This window comes from Ceratotherium simum, chromosome 12, assembly GCF_057802395.1.
Source record: "Ceratotherium simum simum isolate JZ-2026a chromosome 12, ASM5780239v1, whole genome shotgun sequence".
NCBI lineage: Eukaryota > Metazoa > Chordata > Mammalia > Perissodactyla > Rhinocerotidae > Ceratotherium > Ceratotherium simum.
In genome coordinates this window covers 31,334,712-31,355,022 of record NC_141911.1, presented here as the reverse complement: position 1 = coordinate 31,355,022, position 20,311 = coordinate 31,334,712, and positions in this window count along the sequence as shown.

Below are 20,311 nucleotides of genomic sequence, written 5' to 3'. Positions count from 1 at the left end.
TTTCCATGCTCTTTTTCCTTCTAATGGTTCAATGAAGACATGGTTAACAACCTTGAGAACCAAGTGTTAAGTATGGCAAAGTCATAATATAGAAGGTGCCTGAATCTCTGAATCCCTGCTGGTAGAGAGTGGCCCACTGATCAGGAACCTTTATTTTGGACTATAGATGAACAGGGAAAAATTTTTATTGTGCCTAATCAATATTTTGACAGATTATCTATTGCAGCAGCTGACATAATCGTACCTAATGTAATAGGAATGTCAGTAGATAACATGGGGGAAAAAAGAGACATTTTTTTGGGAAATAGACTGGTTCAATGTTTTTGATGTCTGATAGGCAGTTGGAAATTCAGATCAATCAGAGAGGATGAAATGAGAAGGTGTCTATCTTAGTTAGTTCAGGCTGCTATAATAAAACATCCTAGACTGGATAGTTTATAAACCACAGAAATTTACAGCTCACAGTTCTGGAGGCCGGATGTCTGAGATCAGGGTGCCAGCATGGTCAGGTGAGGGCCCTCTTCTGGGTCATAAACTTCTAGTTGTATCTTCACATAGAGGAAGGGACTGGGGAGCTCTCTGAGATCTCTTTTATAAGGGCACCAATCTCATTCATGAGGAGCTCCACCCTCATGAACTAATCATCTCCCAAAGGACCCACCTTCCAATACCATCACATTGGGCATTAGGATTTCAACATAGGCACTGGGGTGGCGGGGGGGAATGCACAAACATTCAGACCATAGTAGTGTAAGGAAACTCTACATTTAAGGGGTTAGAAAATTAGGAAGGCACATCCAAGGAGAGTGAGAAGGAACAGACAAAGAGAACAGAAACAAACCAACAAGATAAAGCACTGCAGGAGACAAGGAGGGAAAGAGATTGAGGGAGGAGGTGGAGAATATGTCAGTTCCCAGAGAGATGAGAATTTCTTCTTGCAGAGAAGAAATGAATCTGTGGATGACCACTGCTCTGAGAAGTTTGGCAATGAAGAAAATGTTGCACAGGGATAAGCATCTTGAAGGGAAAAGACAGCCAAGGATTTGTTTGTTTGGTAGGGGAGAGGAGACCTGGACATATTGGTTAGCCAGGGAGAAGGAATTATTTTGGGAGGATGGGATAGATATTATGAGATAGAAAAGGAATAACAGAGAAAGGCTTATTCTTGAAGAGATACAGCTACTGGCACAATTTCTAACTAACATTTCCTTAATGAATTTGAAGCCTCTCAGCTTTCACATTAGGAGAGAGGTAAATGTCATAATATTTACCATTCTTTAATTTCTTTCTAACTCATTCAAATAGGAACAGATGTGTCTTTCCTTGCTTCTTTTTCTGACCAAACAATAAGAGTTGCTATGAGTCAGAAATACATTTTGTAGCTTTATGTCTTACTAATCACCATTATTTTTTGTTTCATGTTCTTATTTAAAGCTCATATATATTTTTGGCTAACTCTGGATTTAGGAGAATGTATTTTTAGGTCTGGAGCTTTACATCTTTTGAAATATGGTTAGTAGAAGTTGTTCTCCTATTTCCAGACCTTTGGAACTTAATCTGTTTTTTATTCCTCAACAGTAAGAAAAAGAATGACTGTAACACACTACTGTCTATTGGGAAGAGAAGGGAGGGAGAGAGAAAAAGAGAAGAGAGAAGAGAGAGAGATTTCTAGAAATTTCTGCTTATTATTCCAAAACTTGTATAACACCTATTGTTGAGGAGAAAATTAATTAGCATGCAGTAGCTTTGGAGTCAGTTACACCTGCCTTGAATTATGTGCCTCCGTAAAAATGGGGGGAAATGAGATGCAGGTCTCTGTGGGGATTAGATGTGAAAATTATGTGAGATAATATAAACATCATATGTGAAACCTCTTAATACAGAGACTAGCACGTTGTGGGGAATCAGTACACATTAACTTGTCTTTCATTTCTTTCATAATTATTCTTTGTTTTTTCTAAGTCCATAATTAAAAAAAAATTTTTTCCAGTGTTCTGCATGTTAACTATTGTTCTTTACTAATTATGTCCAATGAAAAATTGTTATTCATTTAAATATGTGTGCTCATAGCTCTGACTTCTATCCTGAAGATACACTTAAAATTAATTGCACATTGTAAGAAGAGTCTTAATAATTCACTGAATCAACACCTTTAGAAGTCATGGTAGGGGAAAAAGTAACTATCAATAATTTACCTAATGTTTAATTAAGTCCTATTTTTTAAAACTAAAAATAGCCTAACTCTGATAGTTATCTATTATGATAATCAGATTCATCTGATTCAGTCTCACAATATAGAATTCAGTCTCACAGAATGAAAGAATGCCTGTTGTCCAGGAACAATAGGTTTTCTCTTGATTGTTTGAGTCTTAATGTAGGGATTACATATACACTTTCAAAATGCTTTTAGATCTTTGCAGTTAAGAGACATATCTATCTCCATCTTCATCTCTACCTTTTTCTCCATCTCTGGCCATCTCTATCTCTGTCTCTATGTCTAGATCTCCCTATTTTCATGTCTCATATATATGTGGTGTTAATAGTACACTGCCATTTAATATATAAGAGCTATGACAGTACATTTCAGAAAATGGAAATGTTAGCAGAGAATTATATTAAGAACCAGTTGGAGCCAACATTAACCTTTTCAGGATGATATGTACTTTTTGGTGAGAAATGAAAGAAAACAAGAGAAATGACCATATTACTAAAATTTAATTTAATCAAAGACATACAGGTAAAGTCCAAGATCATGGTCAATTCAATGGTTCTTCTTATACATTAAGAATATTTCCACTTGAAAAAGGAGATTTAAAGGGCTGCCTTAGTTTAATACTAAAGAAATATCTGGCACCAAATCTATGTTTCAACATTTCCATATAAAATTCTTCTGTTTAGTTGTACTCTTGCATGAAGTAAGCAGTATTCAAAGGAATTAGGATTTGTTTAGCATTAGGAAATTCACTGACACTAGTTTTTAATATCTTGCAGCATTTCTATTTCAGTCTTCAGAACAACAGCTGTATGTTTTTTCTCTGGATACTCGTCTTAATGACTCCCTGGACAACCACCCTAATGAATACACTAATTCTCTCTATAATTCTTGTTTCTTTACTCTGACTTCATTCTGATGTTTAATGACTCATAACACATGGCTTGGTTATATGCCTAAATAGGCATATTATCAATGGGTAATGGTTTAATGGCTTTTTAAAGGGCAATGAAACCAAGATACTTTTATAGTAAAGGCACCTTTGGGACCAACCCATGTTTTAGTCTCTGTGAACATTGTTAAGGCTTCCTTGTTTATTTCAGGTTGTAGTTGTAGGTTTAGGTGAAGTCATTCAACCCAATATCTTGAAGGAACTAGCCTTCCTGGGGAACAGTTTAAGACAGGTTCTAACAATTCCTTTTGGGTCCCATAGGTGAGAGCTATGCAAGGTTCCCCAGATTTTCCTTATGTCCTGCATTTGGTTCTGAATCCTGACACCATGGACAGAGCAACAGAGAAAGAACTAATTGGGTGAAGTTATTTGCAAAATCTAAAACCAACAATGAAATAATATTCAGGATAAACAAAGAACTGCTGTAAATCACTGAGAACAAGAGAAAAAAAGAATGTGAACACATTAACAGATGATGAAAACCAAGAGAGAAATTCTCAAATAGGTCCATGAAGGAACATGTTCACAGATGTTCATCATAGCAGCATTTATGATAGCAGGCAGCTGGAGGGGAGTATAGTATCCATGGGAGGGGAGTGGATGGGTAATTAAATCAGCGGGATGCCCTCAAGAACTACTATGTAGCTGTTTGAAGCTAGATTTTCGCGTAGCAACATGAATAGATGGTAAAACAGAATTCTTAGACGAATTATGTAAGAATCAGCATGCAATCTACACTTTGAAACCATTTATGAAAATTTAAAATATATGCTCACAGAGCAACAATACATGTTTTGCAAGGGGCGGGACAGGAGGGAGAATGGGAGCAGTTATTCATTATATAGAGTACCCCTGAAGCCTTCCTAAAACAGAGTCCACAGGGTTGAAGTCATTGTATTCTAGCTCTTGGATGAGAAGCAAAATTTGGTGGCATACGAGAACACAACTCACTCACCAACTAAACTGGAAATAAAAATAATTGAGCTTTCTTCTAATTTTCTGAAATTGAAATGTGACATTTCAGCTAAATCTGTAACAAGAAGCATAGAAACCTGAAGGCATTAATATGGATAGGTAAATTAATATTAATAGGTAGAAATATGGATAGTGGCCATGGTGGCCACAGTCGTATTACAAGTAGAGGATCCTAATTCTATAATCACTCCTGTCAGTTGTATAGAATGCTAGCTGACTTCTCTAGAAATTTATTTGTAAACTCTGGACAAATTGGAAAAGTACAACGAACGCTTAAAAAAAAACTCTCCAGGTTATAACTTCATGTTGCATTCTCCAAAACTCTCTAAAAATTCCCCTGGAGATTCAGAGACATTGGGTTGAATAAATCCTAATTCAGTGGACCCAGCTCTTCATGAAACAAATCTGCCAGTAGACTAGTGGCACATGAGACCACCCTCTCCATTCACCATTGGACAAACGTGTCAAAAGTCTGGTGCTGCCTCTCATTACTGCCTTGGCTATCAATTAGAAGTCTCATGGCCTCTAACTTATATCATAATTCTGTCACCGATACTACCAACACCACCCTCTCTATCCTGTCCTGCTGGACGATTTCATCATTCAAGGAAGTAGAGAGGCAGGAAGGCTTTCCCAGCATTCACATGTGACGTCCTGTGATTCGTTGCTCCCCAATTTACAGCAGGGATTCATTAGCTTATCTCCCTCCATGCAGCGTTCTTTATAATGTATAAAAATGGAGAAACATCTGATATTTCCATGTTATCAGAATTTCAAAGCACACATCGTGTGAGACTGATAGATATCCAATCTTACCAATTCTTGGAAGCATGAGTATTAAAGTAAACCTCTTAAGAACCCATAACCTGCTTTTCTAGATGTTCCTGTTTTAATAAGCTATGGTGTCATTAGGCCAGTGAAAAATTAGTAAACTTGAAAACACAGCAATAGAAACTTTTAAAAAGGAAATACACAGAGAACAAAAAAAAACACAAGCATTCATGAGTTGTTGGGAAAATTAAATTAGCCTAACTTATATGTAACTGCAGTCACAAAAGGAAAGGAGAGGGACGTATAAAAATGTATTTGAAAACATATGGCCGTAAAACTTCAAAATTTGGTGGATACTGTAAACCTGCATATCAAAGAAACTCAACAAAGGCTAACCACAGATACATGAAGAAAACTACACCAAGGATTCCACTTCCACATGTAAAGAGCTGAGAAATTACCACTCTGTCATAATGACAAGTGAAAAACTAAACATACTGAAAAAATCAGGTCCTCTTGGATCCATAAGAGAAGGGAGGACACAGAGCAAACCACTGCCCATAAGAGTGGAGAGATAGACAGGCTAATACAGGGAGTCACTGCTTACCAGAGCAGAGACTCATGGCTGCTCCAGGAACCAGTCTTGGGTCGGAAAACCTGACCTGTAATTTATGAATTGCTGGAGGCTCAATGTGGACAATTCTGAGAAGTAAAAACTCCAGGGTTACCCAGTCATAGGAGTGCGTGTGTAGTGGGCACTATCTTGTGAGATTTACCTCCAGGAGCTTGACCAGTTTTCCCACAGTAAATATTGGAGAAAAATTCCTTCCTGCTTCTGGCAGGGGAAGGGGAAAAGGAAACATTTTGAAATACCCCAGAGCACTCTGCTTTCCTTTATAAGAGCTTCCCTAAGTAGAAACTAGTTAACAGGAACCAAACCTGCCAGGGTATTATCAGAGCCTAATTGACCTCGGGGAAAGGAAATACCCAACTGCAGTCAGCTCTAGCTTTCCATGCAGAAGAAGAGAAATACCCAGCTCCAGTCCACTCTAGCCACCTTGTCCTACCTAAAGGGGGAGAAAAAAAGCTGAGAAACTCTTGAGAAGTTCACAGCTCAGAGGCAAACGCTCACTAAAAGACAGAGATTGAATCGCAGGGCTATAGAATGCTCCCCCCCACACCTCACTGCCACATTACTAATGGCCTATTTACAGCAGTTCCTTTTACCCAGTACATCATGTCCAGCTATCTAGAAAAAATTACAAGGCATTTAAAAGGCAAAAACCACAATTCGAAAATTCAGAGCAAGCATCAGGACCAGACATAGCAGGGCTGTTGGAATTATCAGACTGAGAATTTAAAACAGGTATGATTGATATGGTAAGGGCTGTAATGGGTAAAGTAGACAGCATGCAAGAATACATAGGCATTGTAAGCAGAGAGATAGAATTCCTAAAGAAAGAACCAAAAAGAAATGTTAGAGATATAAAACATTGTATCAGAAATGAAGGATGTGTTTGATGGGCTTACTAATAGACTGGACATGGTTGAGGAAAGAATCTCTAAGTTTGAGGGTAGTATCAATGGAAAGAGCAAAAACTGAAAGGCAAAAAGAAAAAAGACTGAAAGGAAAAAAACCAGAACAGAATATCCAAGAACTGCGGGACAACTACAAAAGGTATAACATATGTATAATGGGGAGACCAGAAGGAGAAGAAAGAGAAAGGAGCAGAAAAAATATTTGAAGCAATGATTGCTGAGAACTTCCCCAAATTAATGTTAGACACAAAACCACAGATCCAGGAAGCTCAGAGAACAGGAAGCAGGATAAACGCCAAAAATCTACACTTAGTCATATTATTTTCAAATTATAGATAATCAGAAATAAAGAGAAAATCCTGAAAGAAGCCAGAGGGAAAAAGCACTTTACCTATAGAGGAATAAAGATAAGAATTACATCCAACTTCTCCTCAGAGACCAGGCAAGCAAGAATAGAGTGCAGTGAAACATTTAAAGTGTTGAGAGAAAACAATCCACCAATGTAGAATTATGTACTCTGCAAAATTATCCCTCAATAGTGAAGAAGAAATAAAGACTTTCTCAGAGAAAAAAAAGAAAGGAATTTGTTGCCAATAGACCTGCCTTGCAAGAAATATTAAAAGACTTTTTTATAGAGAAGGATAATGATATAGGTCAGAAACTCAGATCTACACAAAGAAAGGAAGATCATTGAAGATGAAATAAGTGAAGGTAAAATAAAAACTTATTTTTCTTATTCTTTATTGATCTATCAGATAACAGTTTGTTCAAAATAATAGTATGAACAATGCATTCAATTATGTATCTTATTTTTATATCTGACGTAGGTGTTTATGCTTATGTATACTTATATAGAATTGAAATAAATGACAGTAATGGTACAAGGGATAGGAGGGAGGAATTAGTATTATTTTGTTATTATAAGGTACTCACACTACCTGTGAAGTAATATAGTGTTATTTGAAAGTGGATCTGGATTAGTTGTAAATGTATATTGGAAACTATAGAGCAACCACTAAAAAAAGTAAAAAAATAAAAAAGTATAACTGATATTCTAAGAGAGGAGAGAAAATTGAATCATGTAAAATGCCCAATTAAAACCACAAAAGGTTTAAAAAGAGTGGAAGACAAAAATGGGAACAGACAGCAAGGGCAACAAACAGAAAACAGTAACAAATGTGGTAGATATTAATCCAACTATATCAATAATCTCTTTGAACATCAGTGGTCTAAATGTACCAATTAAAAAACAGATATTGTCAGAGTGCATCAAAAAAACAAGACCCAACTATATGTTGTCTACAAGAAACCCACTTTAAATATAATAACACATACAGATTAAAAGTAAACGGATGGAGCGAAATATACCATGCTAATACTAATCAAAAGAAAGTGGGAGTAGCTATATTAATTTCAGACAGAGCAGATTTCAAAGCAAGGAAAGTTATCAGGGATAAAAAAGGGCATTATATAATGATAAAGAGGTTAATTCTCCAAAAAGACATAACTATTCTTAACATATGTGCACCTAACAACACAGTGCCAAACTACATGAGGCAAAAACTAACAGAACTTCAAGGGGAAATGGATGAATTCACTATCATTATTGGAGACTTTAACATCCTTCTATCAGAAATGGAGAGATCCGGCAGGCACAAAATCAGTAAGGACATAGTTGAACTCAACAACATCATCAATCAACTGAATATAATTGACATCTATAGACTACTTTATCCAACGACAGCATAGTACACTTTCTTCTCAATCTCACATGGAACATTCACCGAGATAGATCATTTTCTGGACCATAAAACACACCCTAATAATTTAAAAGAATATAAATCATACAATGTCTGCTCTCAGACCAGAAAATGGAATTAAACTAGAAATCAGTAACAGAAAGATAACTGGAAAATCCAGAAATATGTGGAGGTTAAACAATACACTTCTAAATAACACATGGGTAAAAGAAGAAATCTCAAAAGAAATTTAAAATATTTTGAACTACGTGAAAATGAAAACACACCTTATCTAAGTCTGTGAGATGCAGTGAAAGCAGTGCTTAGAGGGAAATTTATAGCATCAAATGCATATATTAGAAAAGAAGAAAGATCTAAAATCAATAATCTAAGTTTCCATCTTAGGAAACTAGAAAAGAAGGGCAAATTAAATCCAAAGAAGGCACAAGAAAAGAAATAATAATGATTTGAGCAGAAATTAATGAAATTGAAAACAGGAAATCAATAGAAAAATTCAGTGAAACCAAAAACTGTTTTTTTAAAAGATCAAAAAAAATTAGTAAGTCTTTAGCCAGGCTAACTAAGGAAAAAAGAGAGAGAACACAAATTACTCGTACCAGAAAGAAAGAGGGGATATCACTACAGAGACTAAGACATTACAAGCGTAATAAGAGGATACTATGGACAACTCTTTTCCCACAAATTTAATGGCCTGGATGAAATGAACTAGTTCCTCCCAAGACACAATTTGCGAAAACTCACACAAAGAGAAATAGACAACTTGGGGCTGGCCCATAGGTGTTGTGGTTAAGTTCTCATGCTCTGCTTTGGTGGCCCGGGACTCGTAGGTTCAGATCCTGGGTGGGGACCTATGCATCGCTCATCAAGCCATGCTGTGGCAGCATCCCACATACAAAATAGAGGTAGATTGCCACAACTGTTAGCTCAGTGACAATCTTCCTCAAGCAAAAAGAGGAAGAGTGGCAACAGATGTTACCTCAGGGCCAATCTTCCTCACCAAAAAAAAAAAAAAAGAATAGACAATCTGAATAGGCCTATATCTATTAAATAAATTGAATTGCTATTAATAACCTTCCAAAACAGAAAGCACCAGGCCCATATGGGTTCTTTGATGAATTCTACTAAACATTTAAAGAAGAAATTATACCAATTCTCTATTTCTTTCAAGAGATGGAAGCAGAGAGAATACTTTCAAACTCATTCCATGTGCCCAGCATTACACTAATACCAAAACCACACGAAAACATTACAAAAAAGAAAACTATAGATCAATAACTCTCATGAACACGAGGCAAAAATCTTCAACAAAATAATATCAAATTGAATTCAACAATGTATAAAAAGAATTATACACCACAACCAAGTGAGATTTATCCCAGGTATGCAAAGCTGGTTCAACATTTAAAAATCAATTAATGTAATCCATCACATCAACAAGCTAGAAAAGAAAAATAGCATGATCATATCAATAGACATAGAAGAAGCATTCGACAAAATCCAACACCTATCCATGGTTAAAGCTCTTGATAACCTAGGAATAGAAGGGAACTTTCTAAACTTGGAAAAGAATATCTACAAAAACCCTACAGCTAACACCATACCTAATGGTGAGTAACTTGAAGTTTTGCCACTAAGATCAGGTACAAGGCAAGGAATTCCCTGTTCACCATTCCTTTTCAACATCTTACTGGAAGTACTAGCTGATGCAATAAGACAAGAAAAGGAAATAAAAGGTATATAGATTGGGAAGAAAAAATAGAACTCTCTTTGTTCACAGATTATGTGATTGTCTATGTACAAAATCTGAAAGAGTCAACAAAAAAAGTCCTGGAACTAATAAGCAATTATGGTAAGGTTTCAGGATACAAAGTCAGTATAAAAAAGTCAATTGCTTTTCTATATACCAGCAATAAACAAGTGGAACTTGAAATTAAATACATAATACCATATAATTAGCACTCTCGAAAATGACGTACTTAAGTATAAATATAACAAAATATGGAAAAGCTTTTTATGAGGAAAACTGCAAAACTCTGATGAACAAAATCAAAGAAGAACTATATAAATGGAGAGATATTTTATGTTCATAGGGAGGAAGAATCAATATTGTCAAGATGTCAGTTTTTCCCAAATTGATCTTCAGATTCAATACAATCCCAGTCAATATCCTGGCAAGTTATTTTGTAGATATTGATAAACTGATCTTTAAGTTTATATGTAGAGGCAAAAGACCCAGAATAGACAATACAGTGTTACAGGAGAAGAACAAAGTTGGAGGACTGACACCACCTAAATTCAAGTCTTACTATCAAGCTACAGTAATTAATTCAGTATGGTATTGGCTAAAGAACAGAGAAATAAATCAATAGAACAGAATAGAGAGCCCAGAAATAGACTCACATAAATATAGCAAACTGATCTCTGACAAAGGAACAATGGCAGTACAATAGAGCAAAAATAGTCTTTTAAACAAATAATGCTGAAATAACTGGACATCCACATGCAAAAAAAATTAATCTAGATCCAGTCCTTACATCCTTCACAAGAGTTAAATCAAAATGGATCATAGGCCTAAGTACAAAATGCAAAACTATAAAACTCCTAGAAGATAACATAAGAAAAAGCTTAGACAACCTTGGGTACGGTAATGACTTTTTAGATACAAGACCAAAAGCACAATCCATGAAAGAAAGAATTGATGAGCTGGTTGTTATTAAAATTAAAAACTTGTGCTCTGCAAAAAACTATCCAGAGAATGAGAAGACAAGCCATAGGCTAGGCAAAAATATTTGAAAAAGACATGTCTGATAAAGGACTGTTACCCAAAATATGCAAAGAACTCTTAAAACTCAGCAATAAGAAAACAAACTGATTTGAAAATGGGCCAAAGACACTAGCAGACACCTCACCAAAGAAGATATACAGATAGCATAAGCATATGAAAAGATGCTCCACATCATGAGTTATCAGGGAAATGCGAATTAAAACAACGAGATACCACTACACACCTATCAGAATGGGCAAAATCCAAAACACTGGCAACACCAAATGTTGGCAAGGGTGTGGAGCAACAGGAACTCTCATACAGTGATGGTGGGAATGTAAAATGATATGGCCGCTTTGAAAGACAGTTTGGTGGTTTCTTACAAAACTAAATATACTTGTACCATGTGATTCAGCAATTGTGCTCCTTGGTATTTACCCAAAAGAGTTGAAAACTTACGTCTACACAAAAACCTGCACACGATGTTTATAGCAGCTTTATTCATAATTGCCAAAACTTGGAAGCAACCAAGATGTCCTTTAGTAGATGATTGAATAAATAAACTGTGGTACATGCAGACAATGGAATATTATTCAGTGCTAAAAAGAAATGAGCTATCAAGCTATGAAAACACATAGACGAACTTTAAATGCATATTACTAAGTGAAAGAAGCAAATCTGAAAAGGCTACAAATGGTATTATATTCCAACTATATAACATTATGGAAAAGGCAAAATTATGAAGACAGTGGAAAGATCAATGGTTGCTAGAAGTTGGGGGGGTGGAGAAGGGATGAATAGGCAGAGGACAGAGGATTTTTAGGGCAGTGAAAATACTCTGTATGATACCATAATGATGGATACATGTTATTATATATTTGTCAAAACCAATAGAATGTACAATATCAATAGTGAACCATAATGTAAACTATGGACTTAGGTGATTATCATGTGTCAATGTAGGTTCATTAATTGTAACAAATGTACCAGTTTGGTGGATGATGTTGATAATGGGGGAACTATGCATGTGTGGGGTGTTGGTATGTGGGAAATCTCTGTATTTTCCTCCTAATTTTGCTGTCAACATAAAACTGTGCTAAAAAAATAAAGTCAAAAAAAAACTTAAGATATTTATCAATACAATGCAATGTGTTGGTAAAAACAAAAACAAAAGTAAAACACTGTACCAAGGCACACCCTTATCAAATTTCCCAACACCAGTGATAAAGAAAAAATCTTATAAGCAGCAGAAAAAAAGACATGTTATGTATAGAGGAAGAAAGATAAGAATGTCAGCAGATTTCTCATCAGAAACAATGCAGTCAAGGAGATAGCAGAGCAACATGTTTATAATACTGAAGGAACACATCTGTCAACCTAGAATTCTGTACCAAGGAAAAATATCTTTCAAAAATAAAACCAAATGAATTTTGAAAACCTCTCAAGCCTCTTCTTACTCTTCTCTTTGTCTTTCCCGTGCTTCTCTGTTTCTCAGACTCTTTCTCAATTTGCATATGCAAATAGGTACCTGGATATGTCACCTTCTACATTCACCCACCACCAACATGCAACCTAGAAGTACTCTCAGGTCAGTCATCTCCCAGAGCAATGCATCCATACTTAGTTTTTATTTGCATAACTGAAAGAGACCACTGCTGTTGTTATTTTCCAAACTAAGGAAAGTATGCTCCAAAGGCAAATCCAGTCTCTGTTTTAAACAGCTGGCAAATGTATTGTAAGTTTTTTTTTTTTGAATTAGAAAGAGCCAATCATGGAATTCCATCCTTTTTTTGTGTTGGAGAAGATTGGCCCTGAGCTAACATCTGTTGCCAATCTTCCTCCTTTTTTTTGCCTCCCCAAAGCCCCAGTAGATAGTTGCATGTCATAGTTGTACATCCTTCTAGTTGCTCTATGTGGGATGCTGCCTCAGCACGGCTTGATGAGCGGTGAGTAAGTCCACACTCAGGATCTGAACTGGCAAACCCCAGGCTGCCAAAGCAGAGCTCAAGAACTTAACCACTATGCCACCAGGCCGGCCCTGTATTGCAAGTTTTTAATTGGAAGTCTTCTTAGAATCAAAAGCAAGTTCCTCTCTCAACTGGGCCCTTGGTTTGCTTGCCCACTGTGTTGTACTTTATCGGCTTTTCTATCTGTCTATCCATCTCTCTATCATTGCACTGTGTCTCTCTGTCTGTCTTTCTGCCCAACTTCTATGACCAAAAATTTTCTAGCATTTGGCTTCCTACTAATATGTTTTTGTATCCCTTTAGATCATTGATTCACATGTACTCACGGTCTTTGTGTGGGTTATACATTTTCAAGACTTTTTAAATCATAAGGGAGAGAGTGCTTGATAGGCTGGGAAACAAAGTCACCCCAGGCATTTCTTCCTGCCTCTCTGGAGTCAGGCAAGCCACATTTGAATAGGCATTTGTCTGGTTTCCTTGATCCTTCAGATACTTGTAATGAGTACATTTATTTTGCAATACCAAGGATTAAAAATCATTCTGCAAAGGACTCAAGGTAGCATTAGAAATACTCTTAGTCTAAACACATAAATTTGTCCCTCATTCTCTTTCTCTCCCTAGTTTTATTTACTTCTACTGTTTACTTTTCAATAATGTCATGTTTTTGAGGCAGGGAATTTTCAAGCTCATTGAAATTTGATTTTACATTTACATTTTCTGCTTTGATGAGGACCATTAACTTCTGGAAAGAGACTCTGTGCTTCCATTTTGCAAACTCATGTCCAATGCCTAGTTTCATTTTTCTCTTCTCTCTTTACTCCTCAGGCTTAAAATTGGCAGCATAATGGAGTGTGTAATGTTCTTTTTTTGTCGGAAACAAGTGACTAGAGGTGACTTGTAGCACTTTATTCAAATTAGCCAACACCCTGTGAAGGCAAGAATCCTCAGGACCAAATTTTCACTGTAAATTTTATATTAGACAACTTTGGATGAAGCATTAGCTGCCAGTTGGCATCTATGTTTATGGATATTAGGTTATAATTAACCAGCATTTAATTGAATATGATTTTATAGATTATTTAGCTTAAAGGGAGAAAGAACAATGCAGTCCTTTATTTTTCATTGCGTCATATTTATGTATCTGTCTGCCTTATGTATCTGTGAGCTTTCTGATATGCTCAGTGCCTTGCACAGTATCTGGCAAATAGTAAGCAGTAAATAAATATTTGTTGAGTGACAATGAACAGGCAAGATCATAGGCACTTGAGGCAAAGAGGTTTTTCAGAACTCATGTATGGTGATTTGCATCTCCTTTTTTTAGTTTGAGAGCCACTTTAAAGTGAAATGCTGTGCTTGGCTTTCTTCAGCTCTGATGTTGGGTCACATATGAATTATTCTTTTTTCTTCCACTGATGGCATTCTTTACCTTGCCTTTGCTTTAAAGCAACGTCTCATCAATTTTCAGCAACTCCAGGACTAGAAGGTTGTTCAATTCCAGTGACAATATACATCTGTTTGGCAGTACTATTTACAGGTCTTTTCTTTGCCGCAGTGATTTAGATGAACAGTCAGAAAATTGAAGTAGAGTGATTCATATGAAGCCTTTTCTATGGAATTTAACTGTATCTGCATAGATGACGACATTTCTCTTTGTAGCAAGCTTCAGTTGCTCAATATATGCCACAATCTGAATGGCAAAAACAAACAAATATCCCTGCTTTCTCTTCCTTCCACATTTTCTTAGAGTAGTTCTCACATCCAAACACATATGAAGCTAGATTGTCAATGTAAACTGTTTATTCATTGATTTATCTATTCATTCAGGACTGGGGATATAAAAGATGATGAAGATGGGGTCTTTGCTCTGGAAGCATTTCAAAATTAATTTACCTATTTTGTTTTAAAAAAGGACCCTTTACAATGGATTTGAACAACTCAAGCACGCTGGTTTGCCGTTGGGCAAATAACACTCAGCACCTAAGTGGAATGCTTGATTTGCGTAAATTCAGAATGGAATTATTCCAGTGAGTTATACATTTGAATCCCACTACAAAACAGTAAGAACTTACAGAATATTTCCTTGACTGCCAATTTCATCAGCCAGGACACCCTGATTGTCCCACTGAAACAACCAAAAATACTGGATGAAATATTTTAAAATCATCTTTTCAAGTGCATCAGTGAGCTGGTTATCAAGAAAGGAATTTGTAAAGATAAAGAGCAAGTGAAGCAGGAAGGCAGAGAGGTAAGCATTGGAGCTGCATGACCTAGGACCTTTATTTTGGTGGTCTTGAGGAGCTCAACACTTGCCCAGTGAGGACATCTAGTCGTGTAAAGAAAAATTTTCCATTTGCAAAGCCCCTGCAGAGGAGATGGCAAAACAGAATGCTGTTTTTTCACAATGGTTTTGAGCAGTCAAAGCTGATAACATTTGGAGCAATACACCAGCCAAAGCTGATGAGTGGTTAAGAATATTAGTAACCCCAATATGCCTAACTGAAAACTCCTTCCTGAATACACAAGGGAAATCAATTGGCCATGCTTTACAGACTTTACCTAATTCAAGACACAAACTTCATCCATAATTAGCATACCTACAATGAATTTCCCAGAATATAAAAACTTCAGACTTTCATCTCTCATAGAACCATGTAGCGAAGCTTTTCATTGGTCGTTGTTTCTTTGTCAGGTAAAATAAAATCAGCACTCATTTAGTCCATAGCTGTATTGGTCTTTGTCTTTTCTTTAACATAGGAGACCCCACACATAAGTCTGAGATGTTGAAAAGCAGCCTACTAAGTGCAAGTGAACTAGAAATCAATTTACACTCATAGCCCTTTTCAAATTAAGATGGGAAAAAATTGCCAGTCTCAAACATGGTTACCCTATGGAGGTAAAACAATCTTCCCCGAGAATTTGTAAACACACATTGGCCTTCTCATGGGTTTACAGTAAAAAGTCACACTTCCTGGGTAGTTCAAAACCCTCAAGATAGACATTAAAACGGTTCCAGGTTGGTCTGGCTCTAGGTACCTAGCGGAAACAGACACAAATCCTCTCTAGTGGAGTACTGGCCTCAAATAATTCCCATAGATAAAATTATAAGAAGCATGAGCTAATGCCACCTCCTTAAAAAACCAAAATAAAATAAAACAAAACACAGAATGCACAAGGAAATATGGCACTGTTGGTGAGATCTGGAAGGAAAATTAGGTAGCAAAAACAAACTCACAAAAAAACTTCAAAAAATATATATATTTAAACCTAGAATATATATATTTAAGAAAATAAAAAAGAGGATTGAAAATATGAACAAGGAGCAAGAGACTACAAAAATAACAAGCAAATCTGAGAAAGCACCAAATAGAAATTCTAGAAATAATAACAATACCACAGGGGACAGTCCTTATCTCTCCCTGGACCCAACTCACTGAGCCTTTCTCCTCATCACTTGCTCTCTAGATGTAATTGGCCACTTCAAGTTCTCACTCCTTCCCATCATGGTCAGGGGCACCAGATGTCTCCACTGGCAATCTCTGTTTTATGTTCGTTATTTCAGACTCACAGATATTTTTATTTATGTCTCACTTTTACTTCCACTTGTTGCAGCAATGATGAGGGAGGCAAGAAAGTGTATTTTCATTCGCTCTGTTAATTGTAACAACTCTAAACAACTCTTGCTTTTCCCTGTGTACTACAGAGTGGTGGATGCTGATCACGTTTGTCTAGGACAGCAGGTAAGGGCATCTCGAAGTCAGTACCTGTTCTCAGCATCCTGCTTTCTCGTTTTATTTCCACCTTGGATTCCATCTTGGATTCACATACTGCTTGGTGATTAGACAGGCTCCTCAATGAGGACATCCCTCCATTTCTTTGATTTTACAGAATGTTTCTGCTATCACAAATATAATGCATGTTCAGTATGGAAAACTTTGAAAATACTAATATGCACAAAAAAGGCAATTAAAACCAACTGTAGGCTTGCCTCCCAGAAATTACTACTCGTATTTTGTTGTATATTCTTCTGGTTTTTCTCTTAAGCATACATATGCATGTAATATACTTCTTTCTTTTTCACAAATATGTCATATCTTTTTATAACCTGTCTTTTTCATTTTATACTTCATGATTATCTTTTATATCAACTGTCTTCTACAAATCATCTATTTCGTTAAAGGTATCATGCTGTCAGTGCCCCGCCTCTGTCTCCCCTAAGCGTCCATTGTTCTCAAGCATGCCAATGGCCTCCTTCTGTAAGCACCTGCTATCCCTGCTTTCTCTGGTGGCAGGAGTGTACTTGGCCTTGCAGGACAGGCAGGAAAAGAAATGCCTTGGGAACAAACTTCAACCAATGACCAAATAGAAATTGGTTGATAAGTACCCTAGCTTCCCCACCCCTCTGGTGGGACAACTCTGAGGAAGATTCTACCCATTTCCCAGAGGTCTCCCAGAGCAGTAACCTGCTAATGAACGTACCTTGTATTGGCTTCCACCTTACTCACTTCTTAGTCTACTCACCTCCTAGTCTCACCTTCTAGCACTTCCTGCCTGACCCCCATATGTAAACTACTTGTTCCAGGTGAGCCTCTGGGGGAATCCAAAATAAGACAGTATTTAAATAGCCCCCAGCACTTATTGCATATTTTCCTTAAAAGCTGTATTTTTGACATTCATTTGGTTGCTCTGACATCTGAATTTCAAATCTGAAGGTATAGGTTCAACCAGTTCTGCTAGTTTTTAGTCGGGTGTTAGTAGGAAAGTCCTAAAATCAACGTGCAAAGCAAAACTCCATATGGTCAAAATTACCATTAAAAAAGTTCAGTGTTTTTCAGCTTAAAAAAATTCTCTCTCTCAGATCTCGACAGTCTAGGTTGAATGTGGCCATGATGGAGGATGTTGGGTGAGCAGGTGGGGAGTGTGTGTGTAATTCTGCCAGCAGGACACCTCTCTAGGCTCTGTCCGCCTAACTGGAGATCAGCTCATCATTTCTGAATGACTCCAACACACCAGGTTCCTGTTGGCCCACACTGCTGCTTCATTGGGTAGACACCAGAGGCAGTCAATGTGTTGGTGTGTGGTGAAAATGAGGTATAGAAATACGTATCTTTAAACGTCAGCTTCACATTCAGTGAGGAGAATTGCTTATTCCAGGAGACACGTGGGAGGCCTGAGACTGAGTGAGTGCAGGTTGACGTGTCCCATTTCCTGCTGAAGCTGGTGCACATCCTCATGGAGTGTACTGGCAAGCTAATAGCCCACGCTATTTCAGGAGAGTCTTCTCTTTCTCATTTGGGTAAATTGTACCAATGTTTGTATTGTAATTGAAGTTTAGAATATTAAATATGTCCAAGCTATAATTCCACCATTCTTGAGTTCTCTGAGCTTCATTTACCTATATAATGGAAATAACAGTCTCTATTTATGTCGTGGAGTTTTTGGGAGACAGATAAGATAGTATTGAAAGTCCTCTGTGAAATACAAAGTTCTAAACCAAGGTAAGGGGTTATTTTATTATTTTTTAAAGGCTGGGTACATCACTATGGACTTGTCCTTCATTCGGTTGCCCATTTAAAGTTGCTAACTATCTGTTGGTGGTGATGAAATTTTCAGACTACATCCTCACACTACTCTGCAGCCTGTGGAGGCCATATGGATCAAACACTGTTCCAAGTCCTATGTAGGAAGGAGCCCCATGTGGAAACTCTGGTCTTGGATAGGAGACCTTTGTTAGTAATAACCAATTGAACTTGGCACGTGCCAAAACTTTTTGCGCTTCGGCTTAATCATTTGTAATACAAGTCGATTAAACTTTACAGGATGATCTCTAAGGTCCCTAACACTTCAAGTTTGTGAATCAAAATAAGTGTTTCTCAAAGTGTCGTCTAAAGGAAAGTCAGCTTCATTATAAGTATCCAGAGAGCTTGTTAAAAATGCAGCTGAGATTTCTGGGCCTCATCCCTGATTTAATGAATCAAAGTCTGCTGGGATGGGGTCCCAGTATCTGCATTTTTATTAAGTATGGAAAAAAGAATATATAAGCCATATATGTTTTACTTCAAGATTGACTATGAAATGTAATTGGAGCTAGCCTTAAAGAGCCATTTAATCAGAAAACTTGTTAGGAATATATGAATATTCTTGACATTGGTTCTTTGGAAGGCAAAACCATGGCTAGCCATTATCTTGCTAGATGGGTATGAAAAAAATAAGTGAATTTTTACGTACCCCATACCATAAAAGTATACTTATTCTATATCATGTCATCATAAAATGAACTTTTTCTCTAAAACCTCTTACTAAAAAGGGCTAATAGTCTTTCTTTAATAATGAAAGATTAGTTTTATTAGGTTCAGGGGCTGTTGGTTTATCACCTTGGAACCTACTTAAAGTTGGAAAAATACAACTCACACAAGCTGAAAATTTACCCCAAAGGAACACAACCCCTCCACTTACCAAAAAAACCCACTGGCCCTGTCCTCACTATCCCCGCCTCCATCTAAGTGAATCATTGGCCTTTTTTCTCATCAATTGCTTTCCAGAGGCAATCTCTGTTTTCTGCTTGCAGATCAACCTCACAAACACGGGCATTCATCTCTCACATTTCCTCCACTCATTGTAGCAATGATCAGGGAGACAGGAAGATGCATTTTCACTTGCTCTGTCAACTGGAACAACTATAAGCTAGTCCTGTTGGTCACCAGTGTTCCACTCACTAACACTTTTTTCTTGTGAACTGTTGAGTGGGTGAATTCTGATCACATGGTCTAGAACAACAAGCAAGATCATCAAAAGTTAAGTGCACCACGGGCCCAGATCTGATGTTCCAATCAACCTCCAATCGTCACCAAGTCTCTCTTTTCATCACTGACCTTTCAGTTAGGTTTGAATTCTCTATATTCAACTCCCTATTGAAAACCATATTTCTAGAGGGAAACAGTATTTGTTCACTTAAACTACAGACAATGTATGTCATAGGAAATATGCTTTTTATCCAATGACTCTGGGTTAATTAACTCACTATCTCTGGCTTTATTGACCTAATTAGGTAGCCTTACTTGTATATGTGTGGCTTGATGTCACATGTTAATTTGAAAGGCTCAAGATCCTTGGGAAATTATTGACTTTGATGATAACAAAAATTAATTTCTAAATATATTTAAGTATAGACATTATCATTAATTCAACCAACATTTATTTCATTTTCAATATATTCTAAACCCTATGAAAAGGGCTGGTGATAGAAGACTAACTCTATTTTGACTCTTAGTATGAGAGTTATATTAAGACCCTCTCTTATACTTTTCTGGGGGAAAGGAGAAGTGCTGTAAAAAGCAGGAGGGAGTAAATGAAGGTAAATTAATAGACTCATCA